Below are 16,504 nucleotides of genomic sequence, written 5' to 3'. Positions count from 1 at the left end.
TCTGTCCAGTTAATCTTCTCTGAGGTGCCAAATAGAAAACCTGACACAGACCCCACGTACCCAGGAGACAGGCCCACAGGGCCCCTGAGAGAGGAGCACCTGAGCTGCTTCCAGGTGTGCAACCTTGTGCAGGGACCCACACTCACAAGGGCCTGCTTGGCTTAATGCCTTCCTGTCACCATCTTGAAATTCTTTCATTCGTATCTTTGAACTTGAGTTTTGTACGTGAAATCTGGTGTGACGGTGGAGCACGCATGGTGGAGCTGAGGAGGGACCTACAACATGGGTGTCATGCATGTCTGCAGGGTTCCTTTTGGCCCTGTGTGCGTATGGTTTGTGACACCCCATGAGCACAGGACTCTGGTGGACCCACCACGTGTGGGAGTTGAGGCAGCCGAACAGCAAGTACAAGGTAAATGTGTGACATCTTGAACTAAGTCAGGAACACTGACAGCTCTGGAAGGCCATACTTTCCTTTCAAACCAGAACTTGCCAAATGCAAAAAGAGGGCAAAAGCATCCTAGGGAACATGAATGACTGAGGAACCCGTCACAGCCTGACTTACTCATGGTGTTTCCCTGGGTAAGTAAACCACGTACACTGAGCATGACGACACGGGACAGGCAGAGATGGAGCAACCCACAGTCCCATCTCCTTTCCGTCCTTCCTTACTCAGCAGTAAGCCAAGGGGAGAGAGTGCTGGTAGAATCTGCGAAAATCGGGAAGTGAAATAAAAACAATTTGATGAGGGCACTTTTCACAGAAAAAGAACAAACAGTACTAAAATCTGTATGGAGACACAACAGACCCCGAATAGCCAAAGCAATCTTGAGGAAGAGGAACAAAGCTGGAGGTATACTGCTCCCTGATTGCAAACTGCATTCCCCAGCTATAGTCATCAAAACAGTGTGGTACTGACATAAAAAGAGACACACAAATTACTGGAGCAGAAGAGAGGGCCTAGAAATAAACTCACAATGTATGGTCAGTTAATCTACAAAAGATGAGCTTAGAATATACAGTGGGGAAAGGACAACTTCTTCAGTAAAAGGTATTGGGAAAACTGGACAGTCACATGCAAAAGAATGAAACTGGACCACTGTCTTAACACCATGCACAGAAATTAACTCAAAATGGATTGAAGCGGGGAGGGTACAGCTCAGTGGTAGAGTGCATGCTTAGCATGCACAAGATCCTGGGTTCAGTCCCCAGTACTTCCATTAAACAATAAATTTAAAAAAATAAATAAACCTAATTACCTCCCTAAAAAATAAGTAAAACAATAAAACATATCAAAAAATAAGTTTAAAAAAATGGATTGAGGACCTGAATATAAGACCTGAAACCATAAACTTCTCGAAGAAAACATAAATGGTAAACTCCTTGACATCACTCTTGGCAATGATTTCGTTTGAATTTGACACCAAAAGTACAGGCAACAAAAGTAAAATTAAACAAGCGGGGACTACATCAAACTAAAAAAGCTTCTGCCCAGCAGAGGAAGCCATCAACAAACCGAATCAGCAACCTACTGAGCGGGGGAAAACATCTGCAAACTACACATCTGACAAGGAGCTAATATTCAAAATACATAAAGAATGCGTACAGCTCAACAGCCAAAACCCAAACAATCCAATTTAAAAATGGGCAAAGGATCTGAATAGACAATTTTCCAAGGAAAACATACAGATGGCCAACAGGTACATGAAAAGAAGCTCAACGTCACTCATCACCAGGGAAATGCAAATCAAAACCACAATAAGATATCATCTCACACCTGTTAAAATGGCTATTATCGAAAAGACAGGAAACGACAAGTGTTGGCAAGGATGTGGAGAAAAGGGAACCCTTGTGCACTGTTGGTATGTAAATTGGTGCAGCCACTATGGAAACAGTATGAAGGTTCCTCAAAAAATTAAAAACAGAACTACCGTATGATCCAGCAATTCCCCTTCTGGATATGTATCGGAAGGAAACAAAAACACTACAGATAGTCTCTGACCTACAATGTTCAATTTAACAGTGGTGTGAAAGCAAAACACTTTCAGTGGAAACTGTACTTCAAATTTTGAAACGTGATCTCGTTTCAGGCTAGCGGTGTGCAATATGATACTCTCTTGTGAGGCTGGGCGGTGGCTGAGAACCTTAGCTCCCAGTCAGCCACACAATCACAAGAGCAAACAACCGATACACTAACCATTCTGTTTTTCACTTTCAGTACAGTATCCAATAAATTACATGAGATATTCAACAATTATAAAATAGGCTTTGTGTCAGATGATTTTGCCCAACTGTAGGCTCATGCAAGTGTTCTGAGCATGTTTAAAGCAGACTTAGGCTAAGCTATGATAATTGGTAGATGAGACGTCTTATATGCATTTTTTATTTACATTTTCAACTTATGATGGGTTTCTCAGGACATAACCCCATCGTAATTCAAGGAAGATCTGTATTTCAAAAAGATATATGAATCCGCATGTTCAATACAGCATAATTTCCAATAGCCTAGGCAACTTAAGTGTCCATTAATGGAAAATAGAAAAAGAAAATGTGTGTATGTGGGGAGGGGTGGGGGTGTGTCTGTATATATATACATGATGGAGTATTATTCAGCCATAAAAAAGAATGAAGTCTTGCTATTTGCAGCAACATGAATGGACCTTGAGCGCATCATGCTCTGTGAAATAGGTCAGAGAAAGACAAATAATGTATGATCTCACTTATATGTGGAATCTTAAAAAGTAATAATAATAAACTAGATCAGAGATACAGAGAATAGATTGGTGGTTGCCAGAGGCAGGGGGTGCCAGATAGGCAAAATGAGTGAAGGTGGTCAAAAGGTGGTACAGATTTCCCAGTATAAAATAACGTCATGGGGGTGTAATGTACAGCATGGTTACTATAGTTAAAAATAATGCATTGCATACTTGAAAGTTTTGAGAGACTAGATCTTAAAATGTTCTTAGCACAAGGGAAAAAAAAATTTCTATTTATGGTGACGGGTGTTAACTAGATTTATTGTCATGATCATTTGGCAAAAAATACAAATATTGAATCATTACATTGTACAACTGAAACTAATATAATGTCATATGTCAATTATATCTCAATAAAAAAACATTGAGTTATTTTGTGCAGTGTTTTCACCATTCTGGTCAGAACAAAATTAATACACATATGAGCTGCATAATACAAATTGTGTAATTTCAATGATTCTATATGCAGGTCAGCTGATCTCATATTAACATTTAAAACTGGCACTGAACAATATAAAGATGAACAGTAAAATTCATACTAATAGTTTAAATTTTCAATTGTTCTTTTTTTAAACGGCATTAAATAGCAAATAAAAGAACACTACAAGAGAGACCATAAAAAAATAAGGCTTTAAATTTTAATACCTTGAAGAGCACTTCTCTGGGCTTTATGAACAACGGGCCCCACAGACGAGCAGCCAGCCCTGGGCACAGGCACACCTGGGACTGCTTTTCCACCTGCATCAACTCTCTCCTTTCCTCCAGCTGGTACCTTGAGGAAGACCCATCCCCGCAGCATCGCTGAGCCCAGGTCAGCACTGTCCCCCACCTGCACTCCTTAACTGGCCTCCCCACCCCCCTCCCAGCTCCCCTCCAGACCATTTGTCACTCAGCTGCCCAGGATGACCTTTTCAAAAGGCAGATCTGATCTTGTCACTGCCCCTTCCACACACTCCCCAGTTATAAGTCTTCTTTTCATCTCAAAATAACTACAAATCGGACCACCAAGTGGATGGGGAAAACCTGCCTCAACGGCACACCCCACCGGCCTCGCCCTCCCTCGGCCCTCCAGACCCACTGGCCAGCTCAGATCCTCTTATGTGCTGGGACCCCTCAGGCCCCAAAGCCTGGTGTGGTCTCTGCCCAGAGCACTCCGCCGACCCTCTCCACCTTGGTGCTGCCACCTTTAGGATTCCGCTTGAAGGGTCACTTCCTCAGGGAAGTGGCCCCCTCTCATCCCCCATCCACTCCCACTGGTGAGCTCTCCCGCTTCCCCAGAACTTCCCTTCCCATCTCTTTACACGATAGGTAATTTCCTTTGATTTTGGTGGCTGTATAATGTGTACCACTGGGTGACATTAAAAATGTCAGGCAGGCAGTAAACAGTGTCAGTTTTGCTCATAAAATGGCAGTTACCACAATTCAAGTCCATAGGAGGCTCCCAACAACATTTTAAAATAAGTAAATGAATACAAGAATAAGCACATGACTCTTTTTTTAAGAGTCGAGTCAGGAGAGTGCCAAACCCTGCAACCCCTCTTTTTACAGAAAGGCAAAGTTGAGTCACTGAAATGAAGACCAGCCACCCCATCATTCACTCCATTACACTCACAAAATCAAACAGTTGGAACCCCATTTCCTAGGCTTAGCCTTGAAGCCACAAAACACACATTCCCTACTCACGTTCTTGCTCATCTAACAGCACGCCTACAACATTTTCAAGGTACCATTAGTTCTATTTTTAAATCACTCTGCATAAAGATAAATGACAGGTGAAGAACTTGCATTTGTGTATCTAGACAGCATATCTAGGTCAGAATTTTAAATACATAATCTGGTGACAAATTGTGTCAATCAGCATCATGTCAATGCAGAACCCATCCTTTCCAATACACCGGGTATCCCTTGAGGGAAAGCACACACAGAGGAACACACCTTGGGGGGGCAGTGTTTCTTGATTTGGCTTTGGAAGGTCACCTGAACCAGATTGCCCCAGACTTTCTGAATCAGAAGTTTTGGGAACCAAATGTGGAAATCAAATTTCCAGGTTGGAACTCAAATCTGGAAATCACAGTTTAAGAACCCCTGTTCTAGGAAGACACTGTTGAGTCATTTGCTTCAGTATCAGGGGACTGGAAGAAATTACTGACGCCGAACCTGAGAAAGCAGGGACCCAAGGAAGAAAAGGAAAGCGGCGTCCTGTCCTAAACCCGGAAAGTCCCTGGCAACTAGCCTCCAAGGAAGAAGCAGGAAGCTGTTCCCAGAGAAGACAAGGAGACTGGAAAAACCCAAGGCCATTGTCGGGTAGGGTCGTTAATTATTCTGGCCATTTTATTCTCGTGGACACTTCCTCTTCTCTCAAGGTGCTCCAGGGGCAGCCAGTAAGGAACCCTGACGGCTGTGCCCTCGCTGCGGGAAGGACAGGGGGAACGTGAGCCAGGGACTGCACGAGTCTCGCTGCTTCTTTTAGGCTGAGAAGGGTCCCGTACCCAGGAGCCCTCACCAGAGACTGGAATTCTAGCCACTGCTGGCTCGTGCTCCCCACCACCGAGTCTGCTGCCTCCTGTCAAGCCAGAAGCCTGGAGGAAGGAGAAGACCATTAGAAAGCCTCCCCGCACACCTCCACCAACTTCGGTATCCCCCTCTGTAGTGAGCTGAGTAATGTCCCCCCAAGTTCATGTCCACCAGGAACCTCAGAGCGTGACCTGGTTTGGAAATGGGGTCTTTGCAGAAGCTTAGGTAAGGCCATAATGGATTAGAACGGGGCTTAAATCCAAGGACTGGTGTCCTGATAAGCAGAGGAAAGGACAGACACACACATACGCACGCACACGCGCACACACGCACGCACGCACACACACACACACACACTCACACCGGGAAGGAGGAGCTAAGATTGGAGTGATGCAGCTAGAAGCCAAGGAGCCCCAAGGTTGGCCAGGAGCCACGGACGCTAGGAAGAGGCAAGGAAAGATCCTTCCTTGGAGCCTTCAGAGGGAGCAGAGCCCTGTCGACACCCTGCTTTCAGATTTCCAGCCTCCAGAATCCTGAGAGAATAAATTTCTGTTGTTTTAGGCCACCCACTTTGTGGTGATTTGTCACAGCAGCCACCAGAAGCGAATACTCCTCCTTTCTTAGGAAGCCTAAACCTTTAATCGTGACCAAAAATCTAGGGGTTCTGTCACAGCAAAGACAGGGATGCTTGCTCCTCAGACCCCGGCTTCCCACCCAGATCAGTGCCCCCCCCAGGCCCTCTTCCACCCCGCCCGACATTACCGGCACTAGACTCCTTCCCGGGACACCTTCGCACACTCCGCCTCACCACCCGGCACCGGCCCAGGCTGACCCCACGTGGCACCTGGATTCCTCCCTCCAGCACCTTCCACACTGGCTCAGTGTGGGCAGTTCTCAGAGGCCCCACACTCAATCACAGACGGCTGCCCGCCACGGCTCGCTGCAGGGGAGCAGCCCAGAAGTATCAGAGAGCGTGTGAGCAAACAATCCAAGAGCAAACCCATCGGCACGCTCAGACATCCCTCGCTCTCCCTTACTTGGCCCAGAAACCGGGTCCCTGTTAGTAATTCCGTCTTCTGTGTGACTTCTCACAGCAAGGATCATACTCCTGTTACAGCGTGTCCCACACTATAGAGATCACTCATTTATTCTGCTATTCATTCAAAAAACTATGTATTGAGCACTTAGGCGCCTGATACACTAGTCTGGAGAGACAAAGGAAAGCAAAAAGCAGACACAGCCTGTGTCTTCCTACCATTTCAAATGGTGGTGATGGGGTGTCAGTAAGTCATTAGTAACCTCACATCAAAGCTAAGAAATAATAAAACAATCTTGTTCATGAGCCGAGACTATCTCCTCTGCTAAATTATTTCCCACACTGGGTTCCTAGGGCCTAGAACAGTGCCTGGAACATAAGAGGCAATCAACAATTCTTGACGGCTGGAGGATGAATAGGTTGAGAACGGGCAGGTGGATGGAAGGAGGGGCGGAGAGTTGCCTGGTACATGACAGGCAGTCAGGAACCAGATAGGTAGACACACGGATGGATGGACAGAAGTGTGTGGGTACAGCCTGATACATATCAGACAGTCAATAATAATGGGCAGATGGAAAGGTGGATGACATCTAGGGAGCAAAGCACCTGGCATGAAACCTGCACAAAATACAACTGAAAAGTGCAAGAACTTCCAGAGCCTTCTTAAGTGGGACCTCTGGGACCACCTCATTTCCTCCCAAACCAACCAGCTGCCTCCTAGCATCTGAAAGAAATAGTAATTCCAAATGAACCTGGTATCCACCTCTTCTGTAAACATTTGGTAGAAAATCAGCTTCACCAGCACAAATATGCTCTCTTGCTTCCCACCCCTCCCCTTTCTGTCTGTAATAGGGGTTTCAAAAGCCTGTTTTGCTCATTCTTCCCCATCATGGTGAGTATTTACTGCTCTAAAATGTTGACTCTTGCCAAAATGCACACCACAAACCGTTTACGTAGTTGTGTCATTTTTAATTATTATTTGTTTAATTCTTACTTTAAGCGCCTTGGAGAGACTGCTCGGAGAATCAGAGCTGACTCCGAAAAATTCATTGTCACTTATGGTGGGGAGGTGGGGGAGGATACACCACAAGCTGGAGAGAAAAAAGGGCATCTGGGGGTCCTTCTGAAAGCACACCCCGTTAAAGCCCCCTTCCATGGCAACCTGTAGTAGGAAAACAGTTTGCAATAAAAACAAACAAACTAACAGAGCCCTAACATAAACGTTCACCCTCGCACAGAACAGCTGGGTCTCAAAACGACAGAAGAGGTCCCCGTGCACCTCATATTTGGGTCTGGCTTCTGTCAGGTTAGATTCCCTGCCTTTCCAGGCTCTCCTTGGTCTCACGTCAGTAATGAAGTTAAAGTCATCCAGACCTTAGGAGGCCTTCCGTCCCTTTGATTTCCCTCCACTGAAGATAAGAATAACTTTGAGTCTCTGTAAACAGCTCACTTTCCTTTGCTCCCAATTCAGGCCCAACAGCACCATATATCTACTCTGGCAATAGTTCATTCATTCACCCTTTACCTCTCCACTGAGCGCCTCCTATGTGCCGGGGACTGATGGCCACAATGAAAATAACACACTGTTCACAGTTCTGTGCTCCCTAATCTGCAACCTTGTGTGGACAGACACTCAACAAAGACACAAGCACACACTACAATCCTCTAAACTTTGGTGGCAAGAATGCTGAAAATGCAGATGGCAGCAGGAAAGGAATGACACGAAGAGGACGAAAGCAGACCCTCTCTCCCCATGAGGTAGTAAACCACATGCAAGGCAGAGCAGGAAGCGGCTTGTCAGTCACGAAGAAATAAAAGACTTCTGAGACAGGCATTAAGAATTCTCATAATACAGTCGTGATGGCTTCACAGGTGTATACAGATGCCAGAATTTACCAAATTGCACAATCTAACGTGCGGTTTTCCGTATGCTAATTAAGTCACATAAAAAAGAAAAGAATTTCCCCCTCCTAACTCCATCAAGCTCTGGAAGGAGGTCAACCAGAAAATCCAAACTATTGCTAGAGTACAATTCCTTTTCTAGCTTTCTAGCCAAAGTGAACCATAAGATGGTTCCAAGGTCGGGGAGGGGGCATCTGCCTATGTAGAATGGACTTTAGAAATATACATGAGTCAGGCAGATCTCCTGGCCTCTCTGGACCTCAGGATGATGGAGATCAGGAGAGGAGCCAGGGCTGCTGGAGAGACGTCTGGGAATCATGTCCAGTGATGACGGCTGAAGCCAGGAACTTGAGAGACGAGCGACAGAAAGAGTCTGGCCCTCTGGTCTAGGAGGCAAAGGCGGCCAGGAACCCCAGGAGACCCATGGGACAAAAACAGTGAGCTAGGAAGGGATGCTCAGAAGGAATAATGGAAGCCTGGAGAGCACATGTCAATGAAAGCAAAGGAGAGCCTGGAGAAAGAAGAACGCTACGAGTCATCGCTGGCTTCATCACCTGGGGGGTCCCGCGGACCTTTGTGACTACAGGCTCAAAGAGAACTGTGGGCAGAAGCTGGATTTCAGGGCTTTGGGTGGTGAAGGAGTAGAGGCAGTAAACACAGAATACTCTCAAGCAGTCTAGCTATGAAAGCAGCAGCAGCACAGAATGGCACAAAATCAGGAAAAGTACAAAGGGAAGTTCTGTTGGGATTGCCTTCCCCACCCCCTTATTTTAAAGATAGTAAAGACTTCAGCATGTTTGCTGACAAAGAGGAAAACATGCCACTGGGAAAGGAGGAGAGTCTGATGATGCCCCAGGGGAACAGGGGTGCTCTGGGCACTAAAGTAACAGAGCGAGCATCCAGAGAGGCTGGACTACTACTGTAACCAAGAGGGCGAGGTTTAAAAGCACCAGCAGGTTTTCCCTGGAGAGGAGGGTGGCTATTCTCGCCACTGATTGACTGTGTCACTGATTAACCATGTCTTCAACCACAGAGCATGTGATATTCAGAAGCACGTGGTGGGGAATACTTGAAAATGAACACTTTCCAGAGCGCCATTCACCTTTTTGGAAGACAAGCAGACACAAATGTGAGTGTTTGGGGAGGGGAGAGACAAAAGGTGCGGCTGCACCTACTCTGAAGCCGTGTGGTTTTTTTGGTTGTTGCTGTTGTTGTTCTGTATGGGAACCAGACTTGCTGAAGGGTGAGGAAACTAGAGAGAGGAGAGAGCCCACACCTACCGCACCATGAAAATCTGCTTGAATTGCTTCAGCAAAGATGAAAGCTCCTGCCTTCTTAAAGGTTTCGATCTTTTGTAACACTTTTCAAAACTGCAGACCTTCATTCTCATCCTTTACCCCATTTTAAAATGCTGTTTGTGGCTCAGAGAAGACGGTGATAAATCATTTTTTGTAGATCAAGTTGGAGTTGGGGATGGAATCGGCATGGGACCAATAAATGGCACGGCGAGGACTATTAGTAAAGGATGAGTCTGGATCATTACCTCCAGTTTAAAACCAATTTAGTGCAAAGATAACTAATTGCTCCTGGGACCTATAACACACCAATATTTATCCTCTGACAGTTGTTTCTTAATAACACCAAGAAACCAAACAGGAGGAAAGGAAGGACTGCTGGCCCATGGATCAGAAATACGTTGGTTAATTCCCGCAAGTCATGGCTGGACCACATAAAGTTACGGGGCAGATCCCTGTCTTGGAGCCTGCTCTAGGAAAACCCAAGGTGAAAACCTCACAAAGGACCAGATGTCAGGGCAAAGATGCTCAAAACTAAAGTCATTCTTTGCTTAGCAAAGGACTCATTGTAGGCAGGATTCTTTCATAAGGGACTCACCTTGGCAGCATCCACACCAACAGAGATTTGAACATGACCTGTGTCTAACACCTACATTACATGAAGGGAGGAGCATCTGCCTTGGCTGATGAGCTAAGTCTTGAGAACCACCTATGGTGAGAACTTGACCATGGAAAAGAAGGAAAAACAGGAAGAGAGTAAAGAAGGGAAACATGATTGGGAAAACCACAGGACCACCCATGACATTTACTTCAAACAAGTAAACCTTGGCTCAAGGTTCTATGGTCTCAAATTTAAATGACCCTAGGGAGACAGGTGACCACCCAGTGCTACAATCTCCTATTACCATCAAAATGCTGACCAACAGCTTAGGGAGTATCTATGTACAGTCCAGGTAAAACAAAAACTAGTGTCCAGAGTGACTTACAGTTTAGGTACGGTGGCTGAGAGGGCTGGCGTTTTACAGCAGGAAAAAACAATCCCAGGTCGCACCATGGGCAGAAATCAACTTCTCCAACTGAGGTTCAAAATTCCTGTCTCCCAAGTCACTCCTCTTTACTAACTGAAGCTTTACCCTCTCCAGATGCTGCCATTCAGCTGGACTGAACAACTCTGTACAGAGCCTCTCCCAGGTGCAGGCACTATTCTAGGTCAGAACAAACCCAGCCCAGGCCCCACCCTCCTAGGGCTGACACAGCCCTGCTTCTGCTCTGAATCAGAGGGTTCCCAGGGTTCCCGAGCACCTGCCCTTGCTGGTGCCTCCACCAGCAACGTGTAGCTTCCCCGTCTCCCATTGTCCAGATAGACCAATCCTTCCAGTGCATCACCTCCACAACGTCCTGCCCGATGCCACGCCAGCCTGCCTGCAGCATCTCCCTCCATCCACACAAAGCAAGTCCCACTGCCCTCCCTTGAACCTCTCTGTGGCACTCTGTGCATTTAATGGCAGCTAATACATTAGTGTATATTACAATACATATTGCTATATACTGTATACTGCTGTGTTCAGTGTGACCTGGGCTGGGACAGCCTCCCTAAGGCTTAGTTTCTGCATCTTTAAAACAAGGAGATAAGAATACCTAATATAATAAAAGAAGAAATAGCCACCTTTTAGTGAGTTCTTACAGTGAACCAGAGAAATACTGTGAAATTTACAACCACTGTCTCACTAGATCCTCAAAATCCTATGAGGCAGGCACTGTCATCCTTCTTTCACAGACGAGAAAACAGAAGATCAGAAAGGCTGAGTGATTTGCCCAGGCAGCACAGCAGAGGTTCTCGTCCTGCAGTCCTACACCCAGGCCCTCTCTGAGTCACTAGGCTCTGCTGCCCCTCTTGCCTTCTGTTTCCTACCGACCTCACAGGGCTGTGCTGAGATAATACAGGGGAAGTCCTTAGCACACTGGCTGGTTCTGGGTCTTTCTGTCCCCAGAGAGGTAGCTTCCTTTAAGGGGAACTACTGACACATGTGTATGCTTTAATCATACTAATGAAAGAAATGAAAAGAATGAAGGGTATCAGCTAAACTACCAAATAAGAGAGGGAAGGTCCTACAAGTGGCTACTGAACATCTATATATAGGTCCTCACAGGACAGCACAAAATGTAGCCTCTTCTCCCCAGTGTCTTTCCGACACAGCGTTCAGTGTGGATATAAAGGGGACGGTGGGGGAGGTCACAGCGGCGGGGCAGCAGGAATGACCCAGCGCCTCCCAGAAGCAGCAGCCCCAGTTCTGAGGCCTCCCTCACTAAGTCAAAATCCCCACTGGAGGGAAATCCCATCCAAATCCTCTTTGTCAGAGCCGAGAAGGTCAATGAGACCAATCCTCAGGAGGACCTGAAATGCCAGCTCACCTGTGCCACACCAAAGGACAGCCTCCTGGGAACAGTAAGATGGACCTCCAGGTGGCACACCCCACCCTCCTTCTGCTCCGAGCTGACTCATCCTTGCCTGGCACTCTCACCTCGGCTCCCATCTGAGCGCCGGCACGACCCTAGCCCATGACCTTGGGCAGGTCACAGCCCCATCCAAGCCTCAGTCTTCCCATCTGGAAAATTCAGATGGTCCCAGAACTACCCTCAGAGTGCTGATGGGATGAATGGACAGATAACCCACGGAGCCACCGCCTGGCACATACAGAGCATTTGGTGTGTGCCGGCTATAAATGTGGGCAGACACTGGGGGCACAGAGGCACCCCAACATTGCAGTACACTGCCTTTGCTTCCAGGAGTGGCAGCTTGGCCCTGAGAACCCCAAGCAACCCAGTGCATGGCTCTATATATAGATTAGGGGGCCAATTTCAGTGTGGCACATGAATTACACCTCTTTGACAACAAGAACTCAAAATCAAGTTGATCTTATGGGGGGAGGTGGGGAAGGCCAGTGAGTGGGGAGATATAAAGGGGAAAAATGCTAACAGGGAAACGGAAGAAAAGGACAGCACCTAACCAGCTGCTGACAAGCCAAGAGCTGTGCTTGTGGCAAGCCCAGACTCAGGGGAAAGCAGAAACAGATCCTTGTGGGAACTCAGCGATCAGCCTATCAAGAAAAGAGACCCGAGGGTCAGTCCTGTCCCTCAAGCCATCACAGCAAATATCGGCCGGCCCAGAGCCCAGCCACCAGCATTTGCACATCAACCAGGGCTGACACTCGGCTGATTGAGCTGGTTTTAGTATTCAGAAACTGATATGTCTCTATACGTAAACAGTAGACACAGAAGTCTCTTCCTTTTCTAAAAATACACATGTGCAGCTCAGCACTACGGAGGCCACGGAGAGCACATAACAAAGCCGGCATGCGCGGATGTCTAGCCCCCAGGAGGAAGAGCATTTCCTCTGGCAACAGCGAAGGGCGCGAAGCTGCCCTTTACCCTGGAAGATGACTCTGTCTCAGGAAACAGTACAGCACAGAGGCGCTCCATCACCAGGACAGAGCAGACCCGACTCCCACCTCTGCTGCGTGCCCTTCTCAGTTAACGCCTCTCAGCCTCAGTCTCCTCATCTGTAAAGCGGGAGTGAGAGCAGCATCCACCTGGTGGGGTTCTTGTTCGGGCTGGAAATCAGGACTGCGAAGCACCTAGGAACAGTTCCTGGCACAGAGCAGGCCGTCAATACCCAGGATCCCAGAGTCTCCCTCCCTCTTCATCCCTCTCTCATCCCTGCAATAACCCAGCCAGGAAGACAAGGACCGACTTTCCCTGCTCCCCAGGCGGCTCACTCCTAAAGGACATTCCTGCCGTGTGTCCTGGGCAGCAACGCCAGGGCCGTGAAAGCAGGAGGCTGCTTGTGAGCACTTGGGCCGAGGAGGAAAAGAAAGCCCACCCACTAGTCCTCAGGGAGGGCTCCTCTGCACGCCGGCCTCAGTGAAGGTCCAGGGGTCAGAGGGAAGGTAGGGAAAGGTCCCTCGGAGAGGAGGCCACAATCGTCCGAGAGGGTTTCCTTCTGGAGTTCACAGACAAGGAGCTTTAGAAGGTCCTGAGCCCTCTGAAACCGAATATGATTTGGGGTGAACATGCACTTTCTTGGGAAGGGTGTCCAGAGCACCTGCCAGACTCCCCACAAAGTCTGTGACACTCCCCTCAGAAAACAGAGCTTTAAAACCACCAACTCATTAAGGGAAAACAAGAATGTCTGAGAAAGAGAGAATAACATAAAATGATCTCTAATTTTTTTTTTAATTTTGGTGGGGTTTTTTTTGGGGGGGGGGGAATTAGGTTTTATTTTCTTTAATGGAAGTACTGGGGATTGAACCCAGGACCTCACGAATGCTAGGCATGTGCTATACCACTGAGCTGTACCCTCCCCACTGCGATCTCTAATTTTTAGCTCACATGTAATGATACTCACCAGGTACTTAACCATGTGTTATGTCACTTGGTTCCCACGACAGAGGAAGGGGACAGTTACCATCCCTAGGTAAGGGAAGTGAGGCTCAGAGGAGGACATCCCTTCCCAAGGCCCCTGGATTAACAAACAGCAGAGCCAGGCGAGTGTCTGAGGCCAAAGTTCAGGAGCCTAGTCACCACATCACAGCGTCACTTTCTCCAGGCCAAGCCCCAGATCTTATAAACTAAAAGGAAGGGTGGGAGGAAGGGCGGAAGGGAAGGGGGGGTTAGAATCTGACTTACAGTTCAACACTCTTTCCACTACACCCATCCTGCCTATGTCTTCACACACTGATACTGAGAAATTTTCTACACACCAGGAAAGAAAACAAGAGGTCGTAAGAAGTAGACAGAAAGCTGGGCGTGTTCTATCAGTACCAAAAGCCTCAATTTCCTTACTGGAAAAAGGAGGGTTATAAATGACTATTCCATGCACATTTGGCATGTAGTAAGCATTCATGAATGGTAGGCATCATTGTAATTATTAAAATTTGGTGAAACTGCACATCCCAAGGGTGAAAGGTGCCCTCTTTACGTGAATGAACCCCACACTGTGTGCTTCAATGAGCCATCTCCCTGCTTCCCAGAACTCACTCAAACGCTGGTGAGAAGGGCCTCACTTTGGCTCCCAGGAGTGATCACACTCTCCCCTCCAGCTGCCTGCTGGGGAAGCCAGCAGTGGCAGCCAGCAAGACTTGGGAGCAAGCCTGGGTCCCAGAGCCAACTCTCCGACATCATCCGAGGTGCAGAAAGGTCCTGGAATCCTCTAGGGTGATTACAGAGGTAGGGAATATTCCTAGCAAGCTTCTCTAGATGCAGAGAAGAAAACGAGAAAATAAGTGTAACAAGTTATCAAAGGTGGGGCAGGTCCACCTCTGAGGAGGATATGCCAACTGATGAAAAAGCCAGGATTTTGGCAGACAAGGGTTTGGGAGAAAAACTTTTGGGAGAACAAAAGTTTAGGAGACCTTTGACGCAAAACTCCTACATCTCCACCTGAAACGCATCTAATGGATGCGATTCTTCAAGGAACGTAATTGTCATGAGTTGAACCCACTCCTCATATTCTATCTCTAGCACCATCAACGAAGTCTCCACACATAAAACAACTATTAACAATAACAGCTGCCATTTAGTTATTAGATAGTCATTCTATGTGCTAAGTCCTTTACATATACTATCTCATCTAATCCTCAAAACGAAATTTTGAGGGAATTGCCATTCCCATTGTACAGATGGGAAATCAGCCTTGGAAAGGTGAATAGCCTGTCCAAGGTCACAGGGCTGGTAGGTGACAAAGACAGATTTCTATTTCGCCTGCTCTTACTACTACGTGTTTTCAGACAAAATACTGGGTTCCACCCATGGGGTCTCTAGACGTCTTTTTCTCCTAGTCCTTCCAGAGACTGAGGAACTAACTTATTCCACTCTATCCTAAACCAAAATACTTTTTACGCCAAGATAAATTCCTTGAAGCTGAGTATCAGCTATGCTCAGAAGCACACAAGACAGGGGCGTAAATGACACAAAGTATGTGTGAGGTGAGGATAGTAACAGGTAAGGGAAAGGGAAATGCAACCACAAACCTTCTGTCCCACAGACCAACATACCCAGAACATTCCACACCCCTCTCTTCTCAAGAACAATTTTGAGAAAACATATCTTCTCCAAATGCAACAAAATTCCGGAAAAGTTGGTGGACTCTCTCTAGAATAAGGGAAGGTGACCAAAGACACAGGCAGAGGAAATACTGCTTGAAAAGAAGAGCCAACACATAACACCCTCCAAGTGTTCTCCATTAGATTTCCCAGAGCGAGTCATGACTTTGGAACCAACCCACTAACACAAATCAAACTAATAGGAACCAAATGTTCCCATTTAAAGGCCCTCTCCCCCTTGAAGAGTTCTACAACGTTCTACCAGGGGAAGTGCACTCTCACACACCAGGTCACCTCGCCCCAGTAATTACCACCAGGCTTGAGGTTTGCATGGCTCTGACCAAGCCAGCAAAAGTCTAGGAGCCCCAAAACCGAAAGCAGAGGTCACAAGAGAGGTGGGAAGAGGTAGATATGATGAACGTGGGAAATTCTACAACAGAACCTCCCTCTGGAAATGAAACTCTCTCTCTCTCTCTCTCTCTCTCTCTGGATTTTTGTTCCTAGAAGTCATCCCTCAAAAAGATTCACACCCTCTTCAGTTGGCCATCTCCTTTGCTGCAGCCAGAGGGATCTGTCACTTAGCAACTACTCTCCAGCAAAAAAACTAGGAAACCAAAAGTAGGAAGCCAAGATGAAGTCAGGCTTTGGACAACTCTTGCTCCCTAGCACTCATGCAACAAGCTTCAAGCAGAGCCAAGAAATCCACAGTTTCCATCAGACCTGGGCTCCGAGGGAGAGAAGTTCTGCAGAGGTGCCCTCACTCGGTGTCACTGAAGAGTCACCCTGGACCACTCAGGCCAGGACAAAGGGTTCTTATTAAGCTTCAAGGACTCAATACACTGCAGGAACCACAGCATCCTCCAGCTCTCATCCAATCTGTCCTCAATTACAGAATAAGCA

General features: G+C 47.1%; 1 protein-coding gene across 5 annotated transcripts in view; it reads right to left on the bottom strand.

Moving 5' to 3' along the window:
• ARHGAP26 (Rho GTPase activating protein 26) overlaps positions 1-16,504 on the bottom strand; it is a 416,457-nt gene that overhangs the window by 329,060 nt on the left and 70,893 nt on the right. Inside the window, exon 1 of one of the 5 annotated variants that reach the window (XM_074360865.1) lies at positions 10,490-10,680. The exons of the other annotated variants lie outside the window; for them this stretch is intronic. The gene's annotated coding sequence lies outside the window, so the exon portion shown is untranslated. Of the gene's footprint in view, positions 1-10,489; positions 10,681-16,504 lie in introns of those variants that run through there. 5 annotated transcript variants of the gene reach the window in all.

This window comes from Camelus bactrianus, chromosome 3 (genome assembly GCF_048773025.1).
Source record: "Camelus bactrianus isolate YW-2024 breed Bactrian camel chromosome 3, ASM4877302v1, whole genome shotgun sequence".
NCBI lineage: Eukaryota > Metazoa > Chordata > Mammalia > Artiodactyla > Camelidae > Camelus > Camelus bactrianus.
Note: the sequence above shows the minus strand (reverse complement) of the source record. Positions and strands in the feature narration are given on the sequence as shown.